Here is a 26,334-nt window from a genome sequence, read left to right as displayed (position 1 = left end):
AACTAGTTAAGCCTTTAAATATCACTTTTAGCTGTATAGAAGTGTCTTGAAAAATATCTAGTCAAACATTATTTACTGTCATCATGGCAAAGATAAAATAAATCAGTTATTAGAGATGAGTTATTAAAACTATTATGTTTAGAAATGTGTTAAAAATCTTCTCTCCGTTAAACAGAAATTGGAGAAAATAATAAACAGGGAGGCTAATAATTGAAGGGGTTTAATAATTCTGACTTCAACTGTATATAAAATAGGATAAAACAGAATGTATAGAATAAAACAAACATTAACAATTCATTCAAACGCATGCCTAAATCCAGTAAATCCAGAAAACTTAGAAATTTTAAGTGATATATCTTTTTTTTCCTCCTAGCTGTATACAGTAAGTGTAGATTCTAAAGAGTAAAGGAAGGTAATGTAAAAATATATGTTCTTTATTGTTTTTTTCTGAATTGTGTGTTGAAGCATACCACCGTTAAGAGTCAGTAAAGTAAACAGTTGTTATGTCATAGTGAATTTGCATCAATAATACTATTCTATATGCACCATAATACTTAGATCTCTGTAGATAGATATTTTTTGCACTGTAATTTGAGAACTGGGGCTTTTTCCCTCAGGGGAAGACTTTTTTATGCTGCTTCATACTTAAACTAGTTAAAAATAGTTTTTGTCTCCTTGCCATTTTATTCCTAATTATTTTGGAGGGCAGAAGCCTACAGCCAAATTCAAAGTTGTGAGATAAACACAATGTTGTTTTTGCAGCTTGTCTGAAATTGGCATGAGTAATTGCTTTTATTAGAGTTTTAGACATGTTTAAGCTGGATGAAATTTAAGTATACTCCTTAACAGAGTAGATGGCTCTTGCTGGCTAAGGTTATTAAAGAAGCCTGGCAACAAAACTTGGATAAAATGATTTATTCATTTAGAATTTAGAGATAAAGTATTCCTCATTATTAGATACCATTCAGATTCACAATTCCACAAAATAAAAGTAATTACGTAAGTTATTGGAATGAGAACGGCAAATTATATGTTAGCTAAATGCCAACTGCAACTTAAAAAAAAAAAAAAGATTACGTTTAATGGACAGATTTGACTTTTGAGGCAGCCATTAAATATATATTAAGTAAAAAAATGGACATGCAGGCCATACCTCACAACTTTTTGGTTAAATGATTGCATTGGGTAACAAAATATTGAAACAGACACAGTTTTCATGTGAAACATTCCTGTGTAGATGGAATTCTGGATCCCTGACTTGCTTTGAATTCCTTGCATTATAAAATGACTGCTGTATTAAGTACTGTATTGATCACATGCTAGGATTTTTGTGAAGGCCCATAGACCTATTTTCATCAAGCTTAATATAAATGTTTTGTTGTGTTGTGTTATGTTTTTTTGCCAAGATAATCAAATGATCTTATGTCTATAATGTTACTACTGGGTCATGCAAAGAACATGAATTACTTATAGCCATGGGCGTCACTAGACCTACTTTAGTGGGGCTGTATCCCCCCTATATTTCTACTCAGCCCCCCTAAAAGTTTTGCGATTAGCTCATAAACTGTACACTAAATTATCGCCTCAGTCTCCTTGAAGTTTTATTTGAAAATGGTGGCAGAATTCGGCTCCTCTCGTCTTTTTTTTTTTTTGATCAGCAAACCACAACTGTGCAGAACAAGAGAACGAGGAGTGTTTATTGATAAATTGTTATAAAATCTGCTTATTTGCAGTTCTTTGCCATAGATGCACTTGTTTCACTTGTGCCCTAATGTCATGGAGGAGCAAGCAGGTTTCCCATCTACTGTTTCATCGGTGCTCACCTCTTCAGCACAGCTGCTTCCTCCAGTGAAAAATTTAACTCTTAATGAACATTTTGCTATTTTTATTTCAAAATGAATTACCAATATAAAACATATTCCAGTGCATGTGGCATTAACTATACCATACAGTCTTGCACAGAAAGGATTAAACACAGTGACAGAACCACTTAGTGAAAGTACTCATTTTAACTGTCAGAGATAGAAACATTGTGTTGTCTTGTATTAAAAGAAATTTTCTTTATATATGTTAGTTTTTTTTTCTTTTATACTTTTTTTTAACCTGATAAGGAGCTGAGCCTCCCTGCTTATAGCCAACTATGTGTATTATAGTCTCAAATGCTATCAGTGACATTTAAAATTTCCCACCTGTAGGGGTGGTCGAAGGTCTTTTTATTATTAAAAACCATATATATATAGCATATATCTTCAGCTTTTTTTTAATAATTTGAACTTAGAACAGCTATGATCAGAACCCCACCAGATACCCCTAGAAAATATATTTCAGAAAGACACTTTCACCTTAAATTGATCATGTACTGGATTTACTATGTGTATCAATGTTTTATTCTACCAAGGTCTGATAACATTTATTCAGAATTGAAATTAAATATGACGTCATTTAGAGCTTTATGTTCTTTACAGAAATAACAATTGGTCAAAATAACAAATGCTTTCTTAAACCTTCTGAAATTAAATTATTAGTGTTGTAAGAAATGTCATCTTAGTTTTCAGAACCAAAATTGAATTGTTTTCAGACACATAACTATAAATTGTTAATCCAGAGAAACTGAGAATTTACGATTTGACTTTTAATTCGCTCCTTGTTGTATGTCTTAACATTTTAATCAATTATGGTGTTCAGAACATGTTATCATTTTATTTGTTAAAAAGCACTTTGGATTGTGAAATAAAACATTACTGAGCTACCTTAGTTCTGTTTCATTCAGAATCCTGAGATCTGCCACTTTTAAATTAAACACCAGTCTAATAAATCTGAGTTAGGCGACATGCTGTGTTACAGTGTGCTAGCCAGACAGATTCATTCCCTCATTTTTATTCTTATTGAAGTTAAATAATAACTTATAATAATGAGTTCATTTACTGAACGTCCTAGGAGAGGGCTAAATGTCTAGTCACTGCTAAGTGAACTGACAAGAGACGGATTAGAAATGTGCACATGGTACAACACGTTTTATAGAAGACCTAGGAATACACTTTTTTTTCTTTTTTGCATGAGCTTGTAACTGATTATTTGTTGTTGTTATCATTATCATCATTATTAATTATATATATATATATATATATATATATATATATTTTTTTTTTTTTTTTTTTTTTTTTTACATTTTTGAATCAGCAGTCAAGTACCAGTATCCTCTTTCTTCGCAGACAGGACTTTGTAATGTGTGCAGAATGTGGTTTTGCATTGTGGGTGTCCCTGGAAAAGAAGGCAGCATATTGAGCATCAACATCTCTATGTGCATTTTGCATTAATGGTGTTCTCACCGAAGTTACCTTTGCCAAGGGCACTGACACAATCCCATACCATGACATACCCTGGCTTTTGGACTTGCTGCTGGTAGTAGTCTGGATAATCCTTTTCTTCTTTTGTCCGGAGCACACAACATCCATTTGTCCCCAAAAATGGCTGAAATACTGATTCATCTAACCACAGTACATGATTCACTGTGAGATGGTCCATCTCAGATGCCTCTGAGCCCAAAGAAGTCAACGATGCTTCTGGACACTGTTAACATAGGGCTTCCTTTTGGCACAGTACAATTTTCACTGGCATTTGTGGATGTAATTATGTATTATGGTGCTTGACAAAGGTTTGCCAAAGTAGTCCTGAGCCCATGTGGTGATATCACTTATAGATGAATGATGATTCTTGATGCAGTGCCACTTGAGGGGTTGAAGATCACGGTAGTTCAGCTTAGGCTTACGCACTTCTCCTTAACGCATTGAAATTACCCCAGAATAATTGAATCTTTTAATAATGTTATGCACTGTTGAAGGTGAAATATCCTAAATGTCTTGCTATCTTTCTTTGAGGAACATCGTTTTTAAACATTTTAATAATTTTCTAATGTATTTGTTGGCAAACTGGCAATCCTTGACTCATCTTTGCTCTTAAAGGACTAGACTTTTTTGGATTCTGCTTTTTTACCAAATCATAATTACAATCACCTGATGACATTACCTGTTTCAAATCACATCATTATTTAACCAATTTAACCAATTTACCTACATTACTAGCATTACTAGCCTACATTGCCCCTATCCCAACTTTTTTTTGGGGAATGTGTTTCAGGTCTGAATGACAGTATATTTGCAAATGAAATGAAGTTAACCAGACAAAACGTGTTCAATTTTGCGTTCATATTGTCTGCAATAAAATACAAGTCAAAGTAAATTTGGAAATCACTTCTTTCTTTTTTTATTTGAGTTTTCTATACTGTCCTAACTTTTTTAGATTTGGAGTTGTAAACAATCTTTTTTTTATCATTCTAGTTTTCAGACTAGTTTCTAATATATATTTTTTACATAATTGGAAAAAGTACTGAACTCTAAATTCTGAATTTCCAATTTACTGTAGCATATATTTACTGTATAAACATTGTGAGCTTAGTTGTTAGCATGAATTAGCACAATGCTACCATGTTTATACCAATGGTAGCATATGGTGGCATAAAACAATGCTTGTTGCTTAAATGTTTTAGCATATTACAAGCATTAATTTGTACAGTATGTTAAAAAATGCTAACAATATTTTAAAACGTGTTTACCATGAGATAAATATTTGAACATTTTATAATGCTAAGCTTTAATAGTAATACAGTTGCATTGCTTTTTTTTTTCACCTGGTCATGCAGAACTATGTATTTAGCTGGTAGACCAGTTAAACAAAAGCTTTTGCCTGGCTGGCAACTTCCTGTCTCAGCTGCTTTCCTTGTTTTTGCTAATTTGAGCTGGAAACAGCAGATTTTTCTGACATTTTGATTCACATTTAGTTGAACATTTGGGCTGAATGCACAAGAACTGTACTTTTATACCCTAAGTATATTCGGCTCTAGCCAATATTACCTCTGTATATGTAGCCGGTCATAATCAAACAATGCAATATATGCTTTAATGCATATCTGGATATTTTTGGACAGGGTGATTGATAATACATATTTCTGGAAAACAGAACACTGCTTTCCTTTTTATATAACAGAAAGAAAAATGGATCTCAAGCAAAACAATAATGTCAATTACTGCATGCGTATTGGGTTAAGGGATATTCAGTGTATATAGATGCAAAATTAGTGCTTACATAAAAAAGTAAAGAAAAAAAAAATGTTTGCAGGCTTCTTGCCGCTCTCTTTAATCTTAATATTCTGTGTTATTTGTCCACTCTGCACCTACTGCAGCTCTTCCGTTGGCTGCCCTGGACTGGTGCTTTAAACCATTATGTGCATTTTACACGTGACTTAACCTTATCTTAATTGGAAAAAGATAGCTTCGAACTTGAAATGTAAAGCTTCCACACAGGTTCCAAAGGGTTTATTTCACATACCTCAGGGTGTTTGTGTCTAAAGAAATTGAATAATTAATTGCACATATATGTCTGTGTTGGGTGATTATTAAATTAAAAATCAATGGGGGAAAAATGGGGAATAGAATACTTGGAAACATGGATGGGGGGGGGGGGGGGTTATATTAACTAAATATGGAACTATAATGCAGTTTCTCTGAAAAAAGTGCACATCTTATATATCAAATATATCAAATTTACTGCATAGTTGTAAATGTATTGGCCTTAATGTTCGCCATATACACTGTTTGAATGCTCAAATCTTTGGCAATGTGATAATATAAAATAGCGTTATTAAACCATTAATTGGGCTGTTTTTGTTCTGCATTGTGTTTAGCCATACATGATTTTAATTTAAAACATTTGTGCAAAATGAGACTTTGTTGTGAAACTTGTATACTCACAGATTGACACAATAGCTAATAAAAGGTTTGCTAATGTTACTGTAAATCACACCATTGCATAACACAGCAGTATTTCCATTGAGCTGTCCACACTTTTAAACCAAACAAACCTCTAAACCTCTCATGACAACATCTGCTGAAACACCTGGCTCATTAAGTCTCCTGTGAAATCTAAATGGCAATGCACTGCAGAAATAATATTTACAAAACAAAAGCTTCTAATTCTGGTTTGCCATTTTAAGTCATGGGAATCGTTTGTATGTAAAAAGAATGACAGCAAACTACCTGTCCAGAATTATTGCCTTCATTAAACAGCATTTAAAAAATATATGGGTAAGAATTATGAATAAAATTAGGTAAAGTTTGAAATAGTGCCACTGTTTACTGAACATGTTTATTAAGTGCATGTAAGGTACATTGCTCAGCAAGCATCATTGGGTCTTTTAAATACAGTGAGAATTGTTGCAATTGCACATAGACTGAAAAATAACAAATATGAAAATGTCATCACCACAGCACAATTAAAACAAAGACACAAAGAGAAAATGTGGAAATATCTGTGTAAGCCTTAATCAAACAGCTTCAAAAAAAAAATAGCATTGTTTTGCATTCCTGCACTTCATTTAAATTGCCTCTGGTTGTTTGTATTTGTGCAAATATTGCAAAAGCACATCCATTATTAATGTTATAAAAGAAATAAATTAACTTGCTACACAGCAGTCGGAAAAATTAGCTGTTTTAGTCATTTGGAAATAAGTCATTCTCTTTTAAGGTACACAATTTAGCCTTGAAACTATTCTTTTGCTAAGTTGAAGGCTTCTTCCACTAATTTCCACACAAATGTTATCATATACTGTATACACTCACCAGCCACTTTATTAGGTACACCTTACTAGTACCTAGTTGGACCAACTTTTGCCTTTAGAAGTGCCTTAATCCTTCGTGGCATTGATTCAACAAGGTACTGGAAATATTCCTCAGAGATTTTGGTCCATATTGACATGACAGCATCACACAGTTTCTGCAGATTTGTCGGCTACACATCCATGATGCGAAACTTCTGTTCCACCACATCCCAAAGGTGCTCTATTAGATTGAAATCTGGTGACTGTGGAGGCCATTTGAGTACAGTGAACTCATTGTCAAGTTCAAGAAATGCGCTTTATGACATGGTACGTTATCCTGCTGAAAGTAGCCATCAGAAGATGGGTAAACTGGTCATAAAGGGATGGAAATGGTCAAGCAACAATACTCAATTGGGACCAATAGGCCTAAAGTGTGCCAAGAAAATATCTCCTACACCAATAAGTTTGTCTCCTACACCACCAGTCTGAACCGTACAAGGCAGAATGGTTCCATGCTTTCATGTTTTTGACACCAAATTCTGACCCTATCCGAATGTGACAGCATAAATCGAGATTCATCAGATCCAGTAACGTTTTCACAATCTTCTATTGTTAAATTTTGGTGAGCCTGTGAGAATTGTAGCCTCAGTTTCCTGTTCATAGCTGACAGGAGTGGCACCCGGTGGGTTCTTCTGCTGCTGTAGCCCATCCGCTTCAAAGTTGGACATGTTGTGTGTTCAGAGATGCTCTTCTGCATGCCTCGATTGTAACAAGTGGTTATTTGAGCTGTTGCCTTTCTATCAGCTGGAACCAATCTGGTCATTCTCTTCAAACAAGACATTTGCGCCTATAGAACTGCCGCTCACTGGGTATTCATTATTGAGCAGTTGGATATGTGTACCTAATAAAGTGGCCATTTTTTGTTGTTGTTGTTGTGTTGCAATAGGTGCAAAAAAGGCTTTCTTTATATACTCTTTATTATTTTGTATAATACACCTTTGTGTTCTTCACCTGATCTTTGATTGCCCTTAGCTGTTGTGTAAACAAAGATGAAGGCAAAAATTAAATAACATATCTGTAATATTTACAACAAGTAATCTGCCCATCTAAATTTAATATAAATACAACACAAACATTAAGTACCTGGTAACACTTTACAATCTGACAATTTGTAAACATTAGTGAATGCACAAGTATGCATAGCTGCTATTCATCCATGTATGCTATTTTACATCGAGATCTCATTTGTTAACATTAGTTCATGCTTTAACTAAAATAAACTAACACTGAGCAGTTTCTTAGTTTACAGCATTTATTACAAATATTATGTTCTAAATTATGTTAAGAATATTCATGTTAGTTCAGATAGTTCCAATATTTTTTTGAAGATACAACTTAACATGTTGTATCTTAAAATGAAGATGAATAAATGCTGTTAATATATTGTTCAATGTTAGTTCACAATAGTTAACTATAATGTTAAAAGAGTAGTTCCATCAGCTGAATGCATAGAATTTATCTAAAAAAATGTTGATTACCAAACAGTTGATGGTAACACTTAGTGACTTCCATTGTAGGTGATAGAAAAGTTATTGAAGTCAGTGGCTACACTACTGTCAGCTGTCAGGTTACCAACGTTCTTCAAAATATCTTTTTACCCATAGAAATTCCTATTGGAAAAAAATAAAGGGTAAATTGGAAAAAGAAAGGAAGAGGAAAAAAATACCTAAAAATATATACCTAATTCTATGTGTTAACTACTGTATTGTCAAGGAGTTGTACTTTATTGTAATGTGTTACCAAGTATATTTGAGCTCTCTGTACAAAATTCTCAGATTTCTCAGATTCTGCATACCAAAGCAACATTTGGGCAGTACTTTCCTGTTTATTTTTTGTGTAAAACAAAGACGGAGTCCAACAACAATAAGCGCCATTTTGCCATTGTGCATTAAGATAAATAATCTATTCCTTTGGAGTCAGGAAGTTAAAGTTGCCAAGATGATGAGTTTCCTTCTGCAGTGCTCACACTGTGCGCTTTGCGTTTATTCTGTGTCCTATATGTATACAGACATTCCATCTGGACAGGCACTGACTTATCAGTATGGAAAGTATAAATGTCAAAGTCATTAAAAGTCAAAGCCAAGCATCCTCTGCATTGTAGGTTGGAGAAACAGCTCTCAGGTCAGTCAGAGGTCAACGTAAATCCTCCGGTCTTGTCAAAAATAGGATGGAGGAGACAGAATCCTTGCTGGTCAGAGAGAATCTATTTGACAGGCCCGGGGATTGGAATACAACTCTCTGAAAACTAAAAGTGTACTCAGAAGTCCTTCCCACAGTGTTTCAGAGGGCTTTTCATGACTGCCTCGCCACTTAAAACCCTACCATGAAGATCATCAGAGCATCAAAAACAAATCAAACAGAATATCTTCCTGTCAAACACGGCCCATAAGATCAAACAGAGCAAGAATCTTTCATAAATATGAAAGAAAGCCATTTTGTTCTAGGAAATACGCCTCTTTTTTGATGTGATCTTTCGCAGGAGTCATGTTCGGATAGGTTCTGATTGCAGTTATTTGAAGGAAATGACTCTCATCATAGTAAGTCACTTGGGAGAGATGAAAGTTGTCACATTTTTCTTGTGGTAATGCTCTGAAATTTCATCTTTGATGACAGAGTCTGAAGGATGATCAGAAAATAAATAAGTCAAATAAATCAGCCCGGTTTCAGGGTGATTATAGCACAGAAAACAGATCAACCGGGAATTGGTTTTTCAAAAGTCATTGAGGATCGAAATGAAACAACAGGTGAGGCGAGCAACTCCATCCCCTTCAATTGGCCTCTTAACATAGGAGTCCTCTGTGTGCCATGACTTGCTTTTTTTCTCCTGCCCGCTCTGCTCCTCCTTTGCTCTCCCTCCTCTGTTTGAGGGAGATACCAGACGTCTTGGCTCGCTTTGCTCTTGTCCTGCCCCAGACGGTCTTCTTTCCCTGTAACAGCAGCAAAACAAGCAGTTAAACTACAGTGTGTGGAGCTGATCTGGCAGATAAGCATGCTCTTAGTCTGTCAGTTCGTGCTATCCCAGACCGCTCTCCCATATGCTTAGGCTTTGAACAGAAGGGAGAGAGAACAGTGTGTGACTGAACAAGCTCTCCTCTCGATGTGGAATTGATTAAGCAGTGCACAGGGGCCAAACCTCCCGCTTTATCTAGCTTTCATTTTCCTGTTTTACCTATTACGGTGGTGCTCGATTACTAGAATGCAGTACCCGTAGGGTGTGATTCCTAAAAATTGTGGTTTATAAGATTCTGGGCCTTTAATGCAGCGAGTTAAGGGATGATTTTATTTACTTTACTCTTTTCATTGTTTTAGAGACCTGGCAGTGTAGCATTCCCCTATCGGAAACTGCTAGAAAATGATGGCATTTCATCTTTTCTTTGTAACATCTGCATTTCAAATGGACAACATTGACTGTTTTTAATCAATTCTTTTTTTCTGTTCTTCAGAGACATTTAAATTATGATTGTTGTTGCTCAACGAAGTTTTTTCTCAAAATTTATATGAAAACTACTGTATATTTCAATAAATCTAGTAATTTTTACATAAAGATTTCATGTGAACTATTAGGATCTAAAAATGAGCTATATATTCTTTAAAAGCATTTCAAGAGGTCACAGTTAGATATTGCTTGATGCCAGTGGTGTAAAGTAACAAATTACAAATACTCAAATTGCTGTAATTGAGTAGTTTTTCTTAGAAATTGTAATTTACTAGATAAATTTAAAAATGTGTACTTTTACTTTCACTTGAGTAAATTTTTTGTGCTGTATCAGTACTTCACTACTTTTCTTTAACCTGCAGTCACTACTTAATTTTTTCTTGTCTATGGGGATTAGAAAAATCAGTCCTGTGATTCCTGTCCAATCAAATCGCACATAGAAGGTAAATCGCATCGTAATGAACTACCTCAAGACACTGGTGATTTATAATTAGGTATAATTAGGAGCAAGGTAGAAGTTACGGGATTGCACCAGCAAGGTGTGAATAATCTTGTGAGTGGTGTGACAAAAATGCTTGTGATTAACCTTGAAAAAACAGAGGAAATTGTGTTCAGATCCACAATGTCTGATGTATCTACAAACCCTGTAGTTATACATAATGTAAACATCAGACAGTTAGACAAATATAAGTAGACAACAAGGTTTTATGGAAAGATCATATTGATAGTGTGTAACAAGATAAAAGAACAAATCCATTTTTTGCGTCATCTTAAATCTTCTGGAGCATTGAAAAACATTTTTTTTTTATGTCTGTACTTGAGTCTGTACATGAGTGTTCTGCAGTATTGTAATTCTGTATGCTATATGAGTCTGTCTGTGAATCTACAAAAAAAGTTGATGAACCAAATTAAAATCTGTTCAAAGATAGTAGGAAAGCCTCTTGAGAAATTATGTGAAGTTTAATATTAAACTAATTTCTAAATAAGCGCTAAGTGCTAAATAAGCATGTGCACATGATTGACCCAGCTGGCCCACATTATCTAATCACGGTCCTCCTATCAAAGAGTCCCAAGTCATTATATATATATATATATATATATATATATATATATATATATATATATATATATATATATATATATATATATATATATATATATATATATATATATATATCATTCATTCATTTTCTTTTCGGCTTAGTCCTTTTATTAATCCGTTGAATGAACTGGCAACTTATCCAGTTCTGACCGTTCATTTTACAAGAACCTTACAAGGCTGGAAAGGAACATCATTTTAAACCCCAGTCAGGTGTTGAATCATGAATTTTTACCATTAATTTCTAACCGTTAATTTGAGAGGGGTCTGGCTGCAGACTCAGTGCACATGCAATCTGAGCTGCATGCAGTGCTTTTGGATGGGTTCACCTAACCCTACACCTAACACTACCCATCACAGTGATGTCACTAGCTCCACTGAGTGCATTGTGTCTGACATTGCATCTCTGAGAGTTTTATAAAGTGAATTTTTAATCATTAAGTGAATTTTTGTTCTGTTATGCAATAAAAATGTAAGATGCAAGTCTGACAGTAACGTTTTGTATTATTGTATTATTATTATGTTTGGCATACTGTCCTGGGAGAGAACCCTGAGCTCAAAGATAATTGAGCCCCCGGGCTCCCGCCAGGTCTATAAGAGGGTCCAAGATCAAGTAGGACTCAAGAGCTTCCCCTGGTAAAGGAGGAAAAGGAGGAGATGGGGTGGATGGGGGAATCTTCCAAAATGACAGCAGTAGGGTGAAATCGGTCTATTGATTGTAGGCTCAATCTGATTGGATTATTGCTGATTATGAATGAGAGAGCAGTCGTGATCAATCATGTCACATGCTCCTCTCGAAATTTGTTTAAAAGCTTCACTTTATTTAAAATTAAGCCATACATGTTTATGTTTTTAATTCCCCTGATTTGTTTGTCAAGGGCATTTTTAATCTTCGTTAGGACATTTTGTTTGTAATTGAATTGTATGTTGTATCTTGTCTTTAATACAAAATGTTAAAATGTATTTTAATTAGTAAAACTGTTTTAATCTATTACCAATTAAATGTTAAATTTTGTTATCTAAAAATACTCTTTAAAGGCAGGAATTCCTTACAGGTATGGCTGTAACCTTATTTCATCATTGAGATGTTTTGTCTCTTTTCATTTGATATTGCAGCTATGTTTATTATTCATGCCATTTTTGTATTTGGGGGATACAGTGCATCACTCTGTAAATAGTGTCTATTGAGTCACAGTTGTGTAAGGTGATTCATTGGTGTTTTCCATTAATTTACAGTTTTAAATGGATTTTGGGATGTTGAACTTTGCTTCATGTACATTTTGGCAAAAAAAAAAAAAACAGGTAATGAGCTTCCTGTAATGTTTCAAACTAAATCAAAATTTCAATAACTTTAATAAAGTGTACTTTATAGAATATAATGTCTAAAGGAAACCACTAAAATTATTACCTTAACTAATTTAACCAACTAATGTTAACAAATGAAACCTACAGTGTTACCAAAAGAGGATTTCAGTTCTTTGGTATCTGCATTGTCTTCCCACAAACAGCAATAAACCATATTCAGTCTTTGCATATAAATCTGAGAATAGTGTCATGATTGCAGGCTTGTTCCATTGCCCAGGAAGGTGCTGACACACATAGAGCAGCTGGTGTATATTTTGTCTCGTCATGACATGAGTCAAAATCTGCCACAACCCTTGAAGCTATCTGAAGGTGAGATGTAGGCTAACACTTTAAATAACAAAGTAATAATAGAACAATTTTTTGGCTGCTTCAAAGAGTTGTTGACCCAGTGAACTGAGAACCGGTTGCCTCTGTGCATTTGTGTAAGCACTGCGTGCTAATATGCTTGACTGTGTTTAGTCTTGATGTTCATTTGTGTTTTGTAATAACAAACATTTAAACTTCATTATATTTTTGTCTTTTTGACATGAAACTAAACTGGAATTTTGCATTTAGCACTGTGGAACAGCAATGTTTTTATTTATTTAGTTATTTATTTTTGCCTGTAGTACATAATAGTTATAATTGCAGTAAATAATAAATATCTTGTGTTTACTGTTACATATTTCAAACAGAAATTGCAAACAGATTTTTCTGCAGGTTGCACCGACATTAAAGCAAGTCCATAGGATTCATTTGATCACTCAACTATCGACAAGAACCTACACTCTGTGAACATATATTATTTAAATACTATTTTCATGGGGTTTCCAGTTGTTCCAGTCAACTCCTGAGGTAGTCCTGCTATAAATTATGAATGAAAGTTGCAATCTCCTGTGTTGCCGCTGGCTGTTTTGCTCTATCGCTGCCTCACATTCGATCATAGGACAAAATATAAAGTTACAACCCGCTCTTAAAATCAGGATTTGATTATGGGCAAAACATTTTCAACAAATGTAATAATGGTTTTAGAAAGAGTATTTGAATCTCATGCAAATAATTCATCACTGATTCACTCAGGCATAAAACACTGAATTGCTCTAAACTGACATAGCCCCACTGGTCATTCACTCAAATAATCAGTTCAAAACAGACTTATTCAGAAACAAAATACATGAACACATTAAGTGGGTATTGAATCATTTACTCCATTCGTTCAAAAAGACAAATTTATTAAGCGATACAAATAGTTGTAGTGAGTTACTGAATCATTCACTCAAGTGACGAAGGCAGTGTTGGGCAAGCTACTTGAAAAATTTAGTGAGCTAAGCTATTAGCTACTCTACGTAAAATGTAGCTGCACTAAAAGCTACCCTCTGGGAAATGTAGCAAGCTAAGCTAAAAGCTACTTGGCAAAAGTAGGCAAGCTACATCTAAGCAAATTTTTTATTGCAATAAAAAAATACATCTAAGCTATTTTTTGCAATTTAAATTTTTAAATCGAAGCAATTTAAATCCAAGTCAGTCATGTCTTAAAGATCTATAAAACTGTCAATGAAACATACAGTATAAGGCATAATTGTTCAGTTCAGTTATTTACTGAAAATAATATGCTGTACCAAAGCGAAAAAAAATTATAGTATATAAATGCAAAAACAAAAAATCTGATAAAACCAGGCCTTACACATTTAAAATACTATAGTAATTTATAGTAAAGGGAAATATTCAGGAATGAGCATTATATATATAATGAGCATATATATTATATATGTATTTACAACTTTTCAGTAATAAATTGTATATGTATATATATATATATATATATATATATATATATATATATATATATATATATATATATATATATATATATATATAATGTGTATATATATGTATGTGTGTGTGTGTGTATTCATGTATATATGTAAATGTATATGTATGTATATATATATATATGTGTGTGTGTGTGTGTGTGTGTGTGTGTGTGTGTGTGTGTGTGTGTGTGTGTGTGCGTGTGCGTGTGCATGTGCGTGCGTGTGTGTGTGTGTATTTTTGTATATATATAATTGGTTGGCAACGCCACTGACCGAAGCAAGAGGTGGCAGTAACGCACCAAAAAGTTTGTCGTCAACCACCATAAAACAGGTAGAAGAAGAAATCGTCATTCTCGCCATCATATTAATTTACTTTCATCGGCTAGACACTGGCCTCACAGCTCTGTGAATGTCGGTGCTGTCACTTATTGATCAGCGATCAGTAAATGTAGCTTGTGTGGACACTACTGCGCTACTTCACTAATAAAATAGCTTTGCTACTAAAAAGCTATTTGATTTATAAAGTAGTGACATTACCGCCACGCTACCGAGAAATGTAGTTAAGCTAGTAGCGTCACTACTACAATGTAGATTGTGTCAAAGCAGCTTAACATAGAAGTTCTAGTGAACTGAAACTGTGTCAGTCCAGTTTTCAGAGTTGAAGTTCAGTTTAGTGCGGTTTAAATTTCTCTGCTGAAAGTCCAAACACTGAAGAACAAATCCATCAATGCACCGCTCCACAAATCCAAAACCAAGCAAGCCAGTGGTGAGGAACAAACTTCACCAGTTGACAAAAGTGAAGGAAAAAATCTTGAGAGAAACTAGGTTCAATTGGGCACGACCATTTTTCCTCTGGCCAAACTTCTTTTGCAGAGCTGCAGTCAAATGCAATATCCTGTCGAATGCAATATTTAACAGGACCTGGACAGGGAGTGGGGTTATTTTGAACATATTTTTAAACGTTCAGGAAAGTTCTTAACATACCTTAACATTCAAATTTCCTCTACCACAAAGCTGAAAATATTACATCTGCAGAAAGCGCATACAATATTGGAATATTTATTATTCTTACATTTTTATGTTACTGTTTCTATGTTCTGTTACATAATTGTATATGTTTTATTTTTAAAATGTGTTTTACCATCATAATTCTCTTATAATACATCTCTGGAAAATGAATTTGGTTTGGTTCTTTTAAAATGAACTATATGTGAAAACACCCTAAAAGGTTACATCAAATTTATCATTAATAAATGAATCAAAAACTTTTCATGATTTTGAAGACTTGTTAATAGTAGAGCATTATTATTTATTAATTAATGGCTCAGAACCACAGTAATTATAACTTTAAAGGCATCAATTTTCTTTCAGAGCTGTATACTTTTTAGATCTATTTGATATTTGCTGTTTATATCTGTTAAAATGGTATGATAATTAAAAAATATATATATTTCATTTTTATTACTATTTAATAGGTTTTTTTTGGTTATTTTACATATAATAAAAGTATTTTGTGCGATTTTATTTTGTAATATCAATAGATAAAAAGTTATGGTATTTTGAAAACTGAATTAAGGATTGTTTCTGGTTTTCATTTCAGAAATCTGGCCACCTTACACTGCTGTCAAAACAGCTGATCCTGTTACGCTTCAGTTGAAGAATTTTCTTTCATGGAGCAAAACAAAGTAAGTAGAAATATTATGTTTAAAATGTATCATTCTCAAAAATAACACCTTGAAAGTCAGAATTATGGCAGCATAACACTCCTAATTGACAACAGAATGATTTTTTTTCTGAATTCCAGTATTCAATATTTTAAATGAATTTGTTTAAGCTTAAATGAAAATACCTAAACTAAGATTACAACAGGGCATACGACTGCAAACACGTTAGTCATAACAAGTACGTAAAGTAAAGGATTTTCACTCTAAATCACAGGAGAATGTGGCTATATGCAGCTGTCAGTGGCCATTCGGGCTGTTACTCTGGACATTCTCATCCGAGGAATTATCACAGTGGGATTTCAGCAAGGTGACATCTGCCGGACAGACCAGCTGTGCGCAGGCCTACCGATCACAGATTAGCAGACAGATTGTTTACACTGCAATCGATCTCCAGCTGTTTAAATTCCATTAGCTGTGCAATGGGCTTCCAAAAAATCTGCAGTCCTACCAACCAAAATCATGTCATGTCCAAAACGTCCTGCCTAAATGTTTTCCTCTTAACACCTACGATAAATTGCATATCTGCCACTAACCATTCCGTGCAGATTTCTGGTCAAATATATTCAGCAGACACGGTCTCCATTAGTTACTTATTTAGAGTTTCCAAAATAGAATTCTCTTCTGATGTGCGCAATAAGCGATTGTTTTCCAGAAAAGGCAAGAACAGGAAGACGGCATCATTAAAAGCCAGTGGTCATTAGAAATGAACCCAAAATAAATGAAGCTTGTGCTCATTATAAACACAATGACTTTGCATCAGGGCCAGAAGATCATGGGCTGAGCAGCCAGGCAGAGCAGCGCACAATCTCCTTGCTGTGATTACTAGGAAATAGAGAAGAAATGTCATCACTGGGTGAAAGTAAGAGGGGGAAATCCAATAAATTAGACTTAGTCAGGCACCAACCATCATCTTGGCTGTTAGCACCTACAGCAGCATCGTATGAGTGATGGCCTGAATTCTGAGTATGTTCTAGTTGGACAAAATTGAACTCCTTTGGGGCAGTTATAATTTTGTATGGTCCTTTCACGCTACTCTTAAGTCAATCCAATCACCGGTAAAAATACAATGCAGAAAGAAATGTGGAAAAAGGTTTTGACAATCTCCATTTTCAGAAGGACAGCTGACGCACTTCTGCTGGTGCACTCTTGAGCTTTACAGTGCAGTGATTACTGTTTAGAAGCCGTTGTAATTGACATGAATTCTGGTGAGCTTTTGGAGAGGGTTCAAAACCGCTGTTGGAAAGGAATACGAACAGTGCTGTACTTCTTACTGTATATATCATTATAAAGCTTACTGTTCTTTTATCTTACCTCAAGGCTATGTGTAATCTTTGGTTATTCTGTTAAACACTTGTAACAGAGCTTTAAAAACAAGACTTCTGAGGTTGTCTGTGGATATATGTAGACTGATTTTTGTGTAAAGGGCTTGTAAAGTTTTTGCCGAGAATATATAGATATTTCAGAACTGCAGACTAATATTAAGAGCAGTGGCACTGTTAAAGTTCTACAAATGGTGGCATCAGCACCTCAAATGGTAGTACTGCAAATGCAATATCAATAATAATCCTGCAGCAAGGCTTAACCTCAAAAAAGAAAACTTTAAGATGGACAATTCACCTACTGTATGTCTTCTGTGCCAGATTAGGGTCCATGTTTACTATGGGAAATACGATGTTTGTGTTGTAAAGGCAATACATTGTAAATGTGCACTCTGACCTCTCACAGAAGATTTTTTGGTGCACAAAAGTGTTCTTTGAGTTCGTCTGATTGCAGTTTAACCCCTGAATTGGAAAACATGGAATATTTTTGAAAGGTTTTGGTTTACTTTCTGGACTTTGAACATCATGGGATAACTGCTGCATATGGAGGATGCATGAGCTCTCAGGTTTCATCTAATATAACCTAATTTGTGTTTTTCAACATGAAGAGTCTCTTAGGAACGGCACAACACAATGGTGAGTAATTAATAACATAAATTTAAATTTTGGGTGAACCTAAATAATGCTTTAAGGTTAGATTAAATTGCACTATTGAGCTATTGATATGTTTTAAGGGCACCTAGTTTACCTCTTTTTAAAATTATTTTGTGTCTCCAGAATGTGTTTGTGAATTTTCAGCTCAAAACACCCATCAGATTATTTGTTATACCTTTCAGAATATTGGATTTTTTTTTGCTTTGAACAAAATGTAGTTGTTTTTTGTTGTCTGTGCCTTTAATGCTAGTTCTCCATCTCCATCTCCGGCTGCGTCAGATAAACAGCACAGTGACAGATATGGAAGCTGATCCGACATAACGTTTGTGAGATATACTCCTGTAAGAACTTCCCCAATGATTATTTGATGTATTTGTTGTGGAGTTAATGATAAGTCACACACAATGTCGTTACAAAGTTCACGCCCACACACACAGCAGACACACACACACAGTGTGCAAGTTTCAATTTGCTCATGAACGACCACAAACCGGGATTGAATCGTCTTCTTTTATAATTGTACTGACATGCCGCTGTGGTGATGTAAAGATGGTAAAATCGATGGTAATTCATTACAAACATGCACTGTTTTAAAGTTTTAAACTCATTCTTGATCACATTTGATGACGATTGATGATCACAGAGAGCTGAACAGATCTTTTAATCCCAGTTGCTTTGCGCAATCAATTCGATGGACGGGGAAACCGCACTCCTATGTCACATTGTGGTGGGCCTCAAAAAGGGAGGGATTTGGATCCTATTTTAACGTCAGGAAATTAAAAAAAGTCACTCCATTATGACTGTGGAAACATTATACCTACACACGGTTCTGCCCAAACAGCTTACAAAAGATGATTTTCATCATAGGTGCCCTTTAAAGTATATCAGCTCCAATGATTAGTCTCAAGTGTACACACTAGAAATGTGTTTAAGTCATTTTAACTTAAATAACCCAATTTAACAAAGACTATTTCTGGATTCAGCTAAGTCCAGTTTATAAAACTCTGCCTTTTAGGTTTTGTCTCTTAGAAATACACATTTACAGTAATAGTAGTTTGAATAAGTAAAGCAGCAGAAGCTTAAGTTATACAGTGGTCCAGATTTGAATTCATTTTCATTAAGAAGCAGTGCCATCTGTACAATTTATAACAGCTTATCTTATACATTTTAGGTTTATTTTACATAAAATAGTTTAAGAAAGACATCTACAAATGCACAACTATTAAAAAAAATTGCTTACATAAGTATTGTAATTGTATTACTTTACTCAATTTGCTTAATGCATTAATATTATGATAACATTTTAAATGAACATCCCACCTTTCTGCTGATGGTTTCTGTCAATGTTACTACAGTAAAATCAGGTAATAGTGGGTGATTTGTGTAATGAAGAACCTTCTAGCCTGAGTGTTGTTGTAGTGTTCCAGCTGTTTCTCTGCGTCAGTGAGAGTCAGCGCCATTTCATCTGGCTTTAAAATAGCTTAGCTTGTGATTTGTTTCAGAGAGCTCTGTAACGAATGCTTCTCACAGCGTTTCAAAGTGTCTTTAGCAGTTGTGTAAATGACAGGGTCTTGCAGAACACATTTGTTGCAGTTCACGCAGCATTGCCCATCATTTTAAACAGACATGATAAATTATCTTAGCAGCACACAGTTCAAACAAGTATCGTTGTTTGGTTCCACTTTTGGTGTGTTTGCTGATGTATCTCAAACCTGACAAAATCTGACCACTAATCATTTTAGTCGCTCTGGCTGGAGAAAAGGTCACAAAATGCCATTAAGTCACAGTCTGGAGCCCAGTATTTACATTTTTAATGTAAATTTATGCTTATATTTCAAGACATAATACCTGGCATCTAGGTATTTGTTTACTTTTATATTACTGCATACAGTAGGGGTTTCAAAACTATTTTGCTTACTATCAAAATTGTGAGTATATTAGAGCATTGAAACCTCTTGTACATTAAATGAGGTTTGTAATGGCTGCACTTCGGTAGTTTGGTTAATAACATGTGTTTCTAAATTCTAAATTTAGCCTCTTCAATATACCTAATTATTTATTTAGGCACATTTTATCCAAACTTTCATTTACTATATGGAAATCATGCCCTCTGACCAGCTGACATAAAGACTTGCTTTAAGGCAAAACAGAACTAAGAGGTTGTTTTTCTATGTTTTACATCATATATCCTTCTGTGTAGGTGCTTGAATGCTTTTGAACTTTATTCATCATCAAAATAGTATACATCAAAATCATGTATACATAAAAATATTACTGGTAATAAAAACGCAAACATGTAATTTCATGAAAGATAAAGCGATTAGTGATATTAGAAGCCCAATAAGCTGTTATAATTTACATGCAAAGAGTTTAAAAACATAAACAATATTGAGACAGCCATTTGTTACCGTAGTTTGATTTCAAAACTTATAGGTAACACTTTAGTTTAGGCCACAATTCATGGTATAAACAAACCATTGGCTAACACTACTAGCTTAATTAGCCGTTTATTAATAGTTAGTGAGGTAGAAGTTGGGTTTAGCTTTTGGGTAGTATTAGGGATTGTGAGTATATTGGAGCATTGAAACAGTTTAGTCTCTTTCACATTACATTGATGTGGGTAATGGCTGCAGTTTGGTTAACATGCGTTTCTAAATTCTAAATATAGCCTCTTTAATATTATCTTATTAGTTTTTCCTGTGTTTTACATCTTATCTCTCTCTCTCTGTAGGTGTTTGAATGCCTTTGATTTTTTTATCATCAAAAAAGTCGTATACTTGAATAAAATGCTGGTACTAAAAAAGAAAACATGTAATTTAATGAGATATGAAGGGATTAGTAATATTAGGAGCCCAATATAAGCTTTTATTTTTAAGTGCAAAGACTTTAAAAACAGAAACAACATTGAGACAGCCATTTGTTAACTTCATTAGCCAACACTACTAGCTTAATAAACTACCAATTAGCAGTTTATTAATAGTTAGTAAGGTAGAATATAGGTTTAGGTTTTGGGTAGGGATTGGGAGTGTATTGGAGCATTGAAAAGGTTCAGTCTCTTGTACATTATATTGGTATGAGTAATGGCTGCACTTCAGTAGTTTGGTTAATAATGTGTGTTTCTAAATTTTAAATATAGCCTCTTTAATATTATCTTATTAGTTTTTTCTGTGTTTTACATATCTCTATCTGTGTAGGTGCTTGAATTCCTTTGAACTTTTGTATCATCAAAAAAGTGTTATACTTGAATAAATTACAGGTACTAAAAAGCAAACATGTAATTTCATGAGAGATGAAGGGATTAGTGATACTAGAAGCCCAATATAAACTTTTATTTTTAAGTGCAAAGAGTTTAAAAACAGAAACAATATTGAGACAGCCATGTGTTACCATAGTTTAATTACAAGCTTATTGGTAACACTTTAGTTTAGGTCACAATTTGTGCTAGTAACAAACCATTGACTAACACTACTAGTATAATAAACTACTAATTAGCCATTTATTAATAGGTAAAAGTTGGGTTTAGGTTTTGGGTAGGATTAGAAATTGTGAGGAGCATTGAAACAGTTTAGTCTCTTGTACATTACATTGGCATGAGTAATGGCTGCACTTCGGTGGTTTGGTTAATAACATGTGTTTCTAAATTCTAAATTTAGCTAAATTCTTTAATATATCTAATTATTTATTTAGGCACATTTTATCCAAACTTACATTTCCTATATAGGATTCATATAGATAGCTTTTTGTGTGTTTTACATCATATCCCTCTTTGTGTAGGTGCTTGAATGCCTTTTTTCATTATCCAAACCATGTATACATGAAGACATTACTGGTACTAAAAAAGCAAACATAATTTCCTGAGAGATAAAGCGATGAGTGATATTAGAAGCCCAATTTAAGCTGTTATAATTTACATGCAAAGAGTTTAAAAACAGAAACAATATTGAGGCAGCCATTTGTTACCGTAGTTTGATTACAGGCTTATTGGTAACAATTTAGGTTAGTTCACAATTCATGGGATTAACAAACCATTAACTAACACTACTAGCATAATAAACTACTAATTAGCTGTTAATTAATAGTTAGTAAGGTAGATTTTGGGTAGGATTATGGATGCAGAATAAATCATACTTTATAACTACTAATGGACAATTAATATTTTAATAATAGGAAAGTAATAAGCCAGCAGTTAATAGCATGGATTGTGACTTAAACTAAAGTTTTACTTACTTATTTGTTTTCAAATGTCCCAGAATGCTCTGCGCTTGTATTTTGTTATCTGTCCTCCCTGTTCATCTCTGTGCTGTGTTCATATTTATAGGTTACGAAGAGTTTTCTTTCTATCTCAACACCAGTCTCACATAATCTTATTTAACTGTCATGCTCAATAATTCCCCAACAACAATAAAAAGCACTGGCTTATTATAAAAAATATGAAGTAGTGAGAGACTATTTATGTTTTGAAGGGAATCTTTTCAGGATATTTTCAGTGGTGTTAGTCATCTAGGATTTTTTTCACGCTGTTTTCTCTCTTCCTGCCTAAAGGATAAGCCTGTTTGATTTACCTCTTAACTGTTTAGAATCAAAGGGGTTTAGAATAGGAATTTGGGGAAAATATTAGGGGAAAAAACTGCATGAAAGGCAGGTATTGTTTGTGTGGTTTGATTGATAGTCTAATGCATTGCTTTCCTAAATTTATTGTGTTGTTTCTGATTAAATCAAGCTGTTGAAGTATAGTGTTCAGCTGGCAGTGGAAACGGTGCATTGTGATGCAGTCTCTGGAATGACCTGAAATGCTTGGTAAATCAGCGAGATGCAGACAGAGAGATACAGAATAGAAACTTAGGGCAGGGCAACCAGCCAGTGAGCACATAAGCATCATTCGTATATCAACAGGTGCCGTGATTCTCTCTCTTTCTCCTTATCGATTCTATCTATCGTGTGCCGGGCACAGTAATCCGGCCAGTACACCCCTGCAGCATGCCAGATGAATAGCACAGCATTGCCAAAGCTTCCTCATCAGAGGGCTTTCATTTGCAGGTTAGCAGGGAGGAACTGTGTATAATGCAAAAGCCCACTGAGAAGGATTCCTAAACGAGGTCCTTCTGTTGTTTGTGAGAGGATTTATAAAGCTCTTGGTGTTTTAATGTTCAACACATCCTCCTGATATAGAGATGGAATGTTGGGTGAAGTGTTTGTTCTACTTCACTTGGTCACGATACCTGCTTTAAAGCATCGCCTCTATCCTATTCTCATTTCAAGTAATCCCAGCGAATTTCAACCCCAGAGCTTATCGGTGTCCCACAGGGCACTTCGCTGTCTTTGGGTTTCAATGCTGAACAGCTCGGCATGCTGTGTGATGATGTGTGTTGAGACCACTGTGGCATTACCTTGCTGATACTGTGGTTAAAATGTGAGAATCAGTCGCATTGTTTTATTACAGAGAAGGCTTTTGACCTGATAGTTTAGTTATAGAGTTAAATGCTTTAAGTACTGGATGTGTTTGGGGCATCTGGTGTCTTTCTGACTGTTTTGGTTGCATGATGTGTTATATTTCAGAGAAAAAGAACATATTTGGAAAAAGGCTCAGTGTTTTCTGTCTGTATACACTGAAGGTCATTGTTGTTTGGAACTAAGTGTTTTTTAATGTCTTTGTTTAACTCAAGAATGAAGATCAGGAAGTTTGGGATTGACACAAGCACTGTAAAAAATCCAACTTGAAAAAAAGTTTAAACTACTTGTTTTTTGTTGTTGTTGGTTTCAGTAAAAATGTCTGTATAGCTACATTTAACACGTTTACTTGACCTAAATCCAAATTTTCTTAAGTTTTTTTAATAAACATTTTTTTTTAAGTTTTAATTTTCATTAAGTTTTGTGACCAAAACTTTTCAAGTTCACCCAAAAAAGCTTCTGCCAACTTGCTTAATCTGAGATCTGAAACAAAAATAATAGTAGCACCAATAATAACAATAGTCATTATTATCAACAACAACAACAATAAAATATGCAATAATAATAATAATGATAATAAAATGAAAATTCTAATGGCCAAAAAGATCAAATAATAAATCTAATTTTCAAAACAACTACCCAAATGATAAATCAAACGCTCAAACAATCAAATAATAAATAAAAATTCATTCTCAAAAGAGAAATCAAATGTGATATCAAATTTGATATAAAATTTTCATAAACAACTCAGTAAAGTCATGTAATAATTAAATGACAAATCAAATGCCCAAACTATAATTCAAACGCACGCACGCACACACACACACACACACACACGCACGCACACACACACACACACACACACACACACACACACACACACACACACACACACACAGCTGGAAGCTCATGATGGACTAATTACTAGGACTATAAAGACACTCATTCACACAGACTCTTTGCTGAGTCTTGTTTTTTCCTGTGAAGCATTACAAAGTGGTTTTCCCTGTTTGTCCTGCCATGTTTTGATCCGTCTTGCTTAACTTTTTTTTTGCTTTGCCTCCTGTACTGTTTCTAATCCGGTGTCTAATAAATGTCTTGTTAACATTTGTCTCTGTTTTTTATTTTTTGTTTTTTTTTCTGTTTGTTTGTTCTAATAATATATTATTTTCTAGTACCAATTTGCAAAAGAGTTCTCAACTTCAGGCATTTTAGGCCAGAGCATCTAATGTTTTCAAAAGTTGAGAAAACTAGAAAAATGAAAGGAAATAAGGATTATAATTTTTTGTTTTTTGTCCACTCAACTTCAGACATTTTAGGTCCGTGCAATTGATGTTTTCAAGTTCAGTACATGAGAAAAAACGAAAGGAAATAAGGATTATGTTTTTTTTTACTCAACTTGGGCATTCCAGTTCTGCAGACAAAAATTGTTCAGTTTGCACAACATAAAAAGTTTTGTTAGAATAGTTCACCTCTCCGGAAAACTAATAATCGTATGTTAAGACAACTAAATATTTTTTTGTATAACTGACAAATAATTTTAGGTCAGTGCAGCTGATGTTTTCAAAAGTTGAGTAAACAAGAACAAGTAAAAGGTAATAAGGATTATGTTTTTTTGTTGAACTGGTTTAAATTCTTTTACAGTAAAAGTAAGGGATTAGCTGTGTACCCATCCATATTATCCAGTAAGAATTATAAGTCGATACTTTGATAAAAAGCACATTTACCTGTTAAATTTCTTGATACACAATGGAAATAGTTATTTAACAGATCTTCTGATTGGATAGCTGGAGTAGTGAACCAATCATTTTTTTTATATATATTTTTCAGGGTTTCAACCTTAAATGAATAGAGCAGTAGAGAGTATTGACAGGAAAGCATGGGGAGCAGAGAGAGGGCAAGGATCAGCATAGGACCTCCAGCCGGGAATGAGTGCATGTGTCAATGCACTAAACACTACACCATTGGCGTCGACAACCAATCTCTTTTAAAATGTTTTTTTTAGTCATCCTAAATTGTCTGAAAGAATGTAATTAATTGATTTGGTTGAATTACCTCTTAGAATTGTTTCATACAATTACATAACTAAACCTTCGGCTTCAGTCTGTGAACACAAGATAACAAGAAAGAATTTGTTGTTATGTTTTGTCTGCGCACTCTGAGGCACAAGTCATTTATTATGCAGGGGAAAAGAGGTACCAGCTTCCCCAGTTGAAGCAACTTTCATTTTTATTATTAATTTTTTATACCAGTTTTCCAGAAAGCGGCAGTTTTGCTCTCTTGAACACATGAGATGAAAACTGTGATTTATTCATAAATTATTTATTAAGTTAGTTGTGTTTTATTGTAATATTCCTCAAAAATTAATAATTCTAGATGGGGAAAAGTTAGCACTAGATGCAGACATAAGATTAAATCAAAAATGTAATACTGTTGACATTTGGTAAGACTTTTTAATGAATTTTAAATATTTGTTTGCCAAAACTATGTTTTTTAAATTAAAAATCCAGGAATACATGCAATATTATGGTACATTATAATAATAAATAATAAAAAAAAACTATATTTTAAACAACAACTTCCTATTGATGTTAAAAAGCAGTAAACAGCTGTTTAATATATTTATGGAAAGCACAATTCATTTTCTAGAACATAGAACTTCATTCATAGAATTTCATCCACATGATTATTGGGTTGTAACATTATAAATGTCTTTACTTTTATTCAATTTATTTGAAGATCTTCTTGATTATAAATATTAATATGAAAACAATATTGGAATAT

The 26,334-nt window shown here is 33.9% G+C and overlaps 1 protein-coding gene and 1 long non-coding RNA gene across 2 annotated transcripts in view; one reads left to right on the top strand and one right to left on the bottom strand.

The window, feature by feature from the left end:
• The window catches only part of LOC130238222 (uncharacterized), a 146,869-nt gene that overhangs the window by 95,550 nt on the left and 24,985 nt on the right, over positions 1–26,334 (top strand). Inside the window, exon 2 of the long non-coding RNA XR_008838615.1 lies at positions 16,006–16,090. This is a non-coding gene — a long non-coding RNA (uncharacterized LOC130238222). The remainder of the gene's footprint in view (positions 1–16,005; positions 16,091–26,334) is intronic.
• The window catches only part of LOC130238221 (urotensin-2 receptor), a 67,786-nt gene continuing 49,063 nt past the window's right edge, over positions 7,612–26,334 (bottom strand). Inside the window, exon 3 of the mRNA XM_056469152.1 lies at positions 7,612–9,639. The gene's annotated coding sequence lies outside the window, so the exon portion shown is untranslated. The remainder of the gene's footprint in view (positions 9,640–26,334) is intronic.

The sequence above is a fragment of the Danio aesculapii genome, chromosome 12 (assembly GCF_903798145.1).
Source record: "Danio aesculapii chromosome 12, fDanAes4.1, whole genome shotgun sequence".
Taxonomy (NCBI): Eukaryota; Metazoa; Chordata; class Actinopteri; order Cypriniformes; family Danionidae; genus Danio; species Danio aesculapii.
Note: the sequence above shows the minus strand (reverse complement) of the source record. Positions and strands in the feature narration are given on the sequence as shown.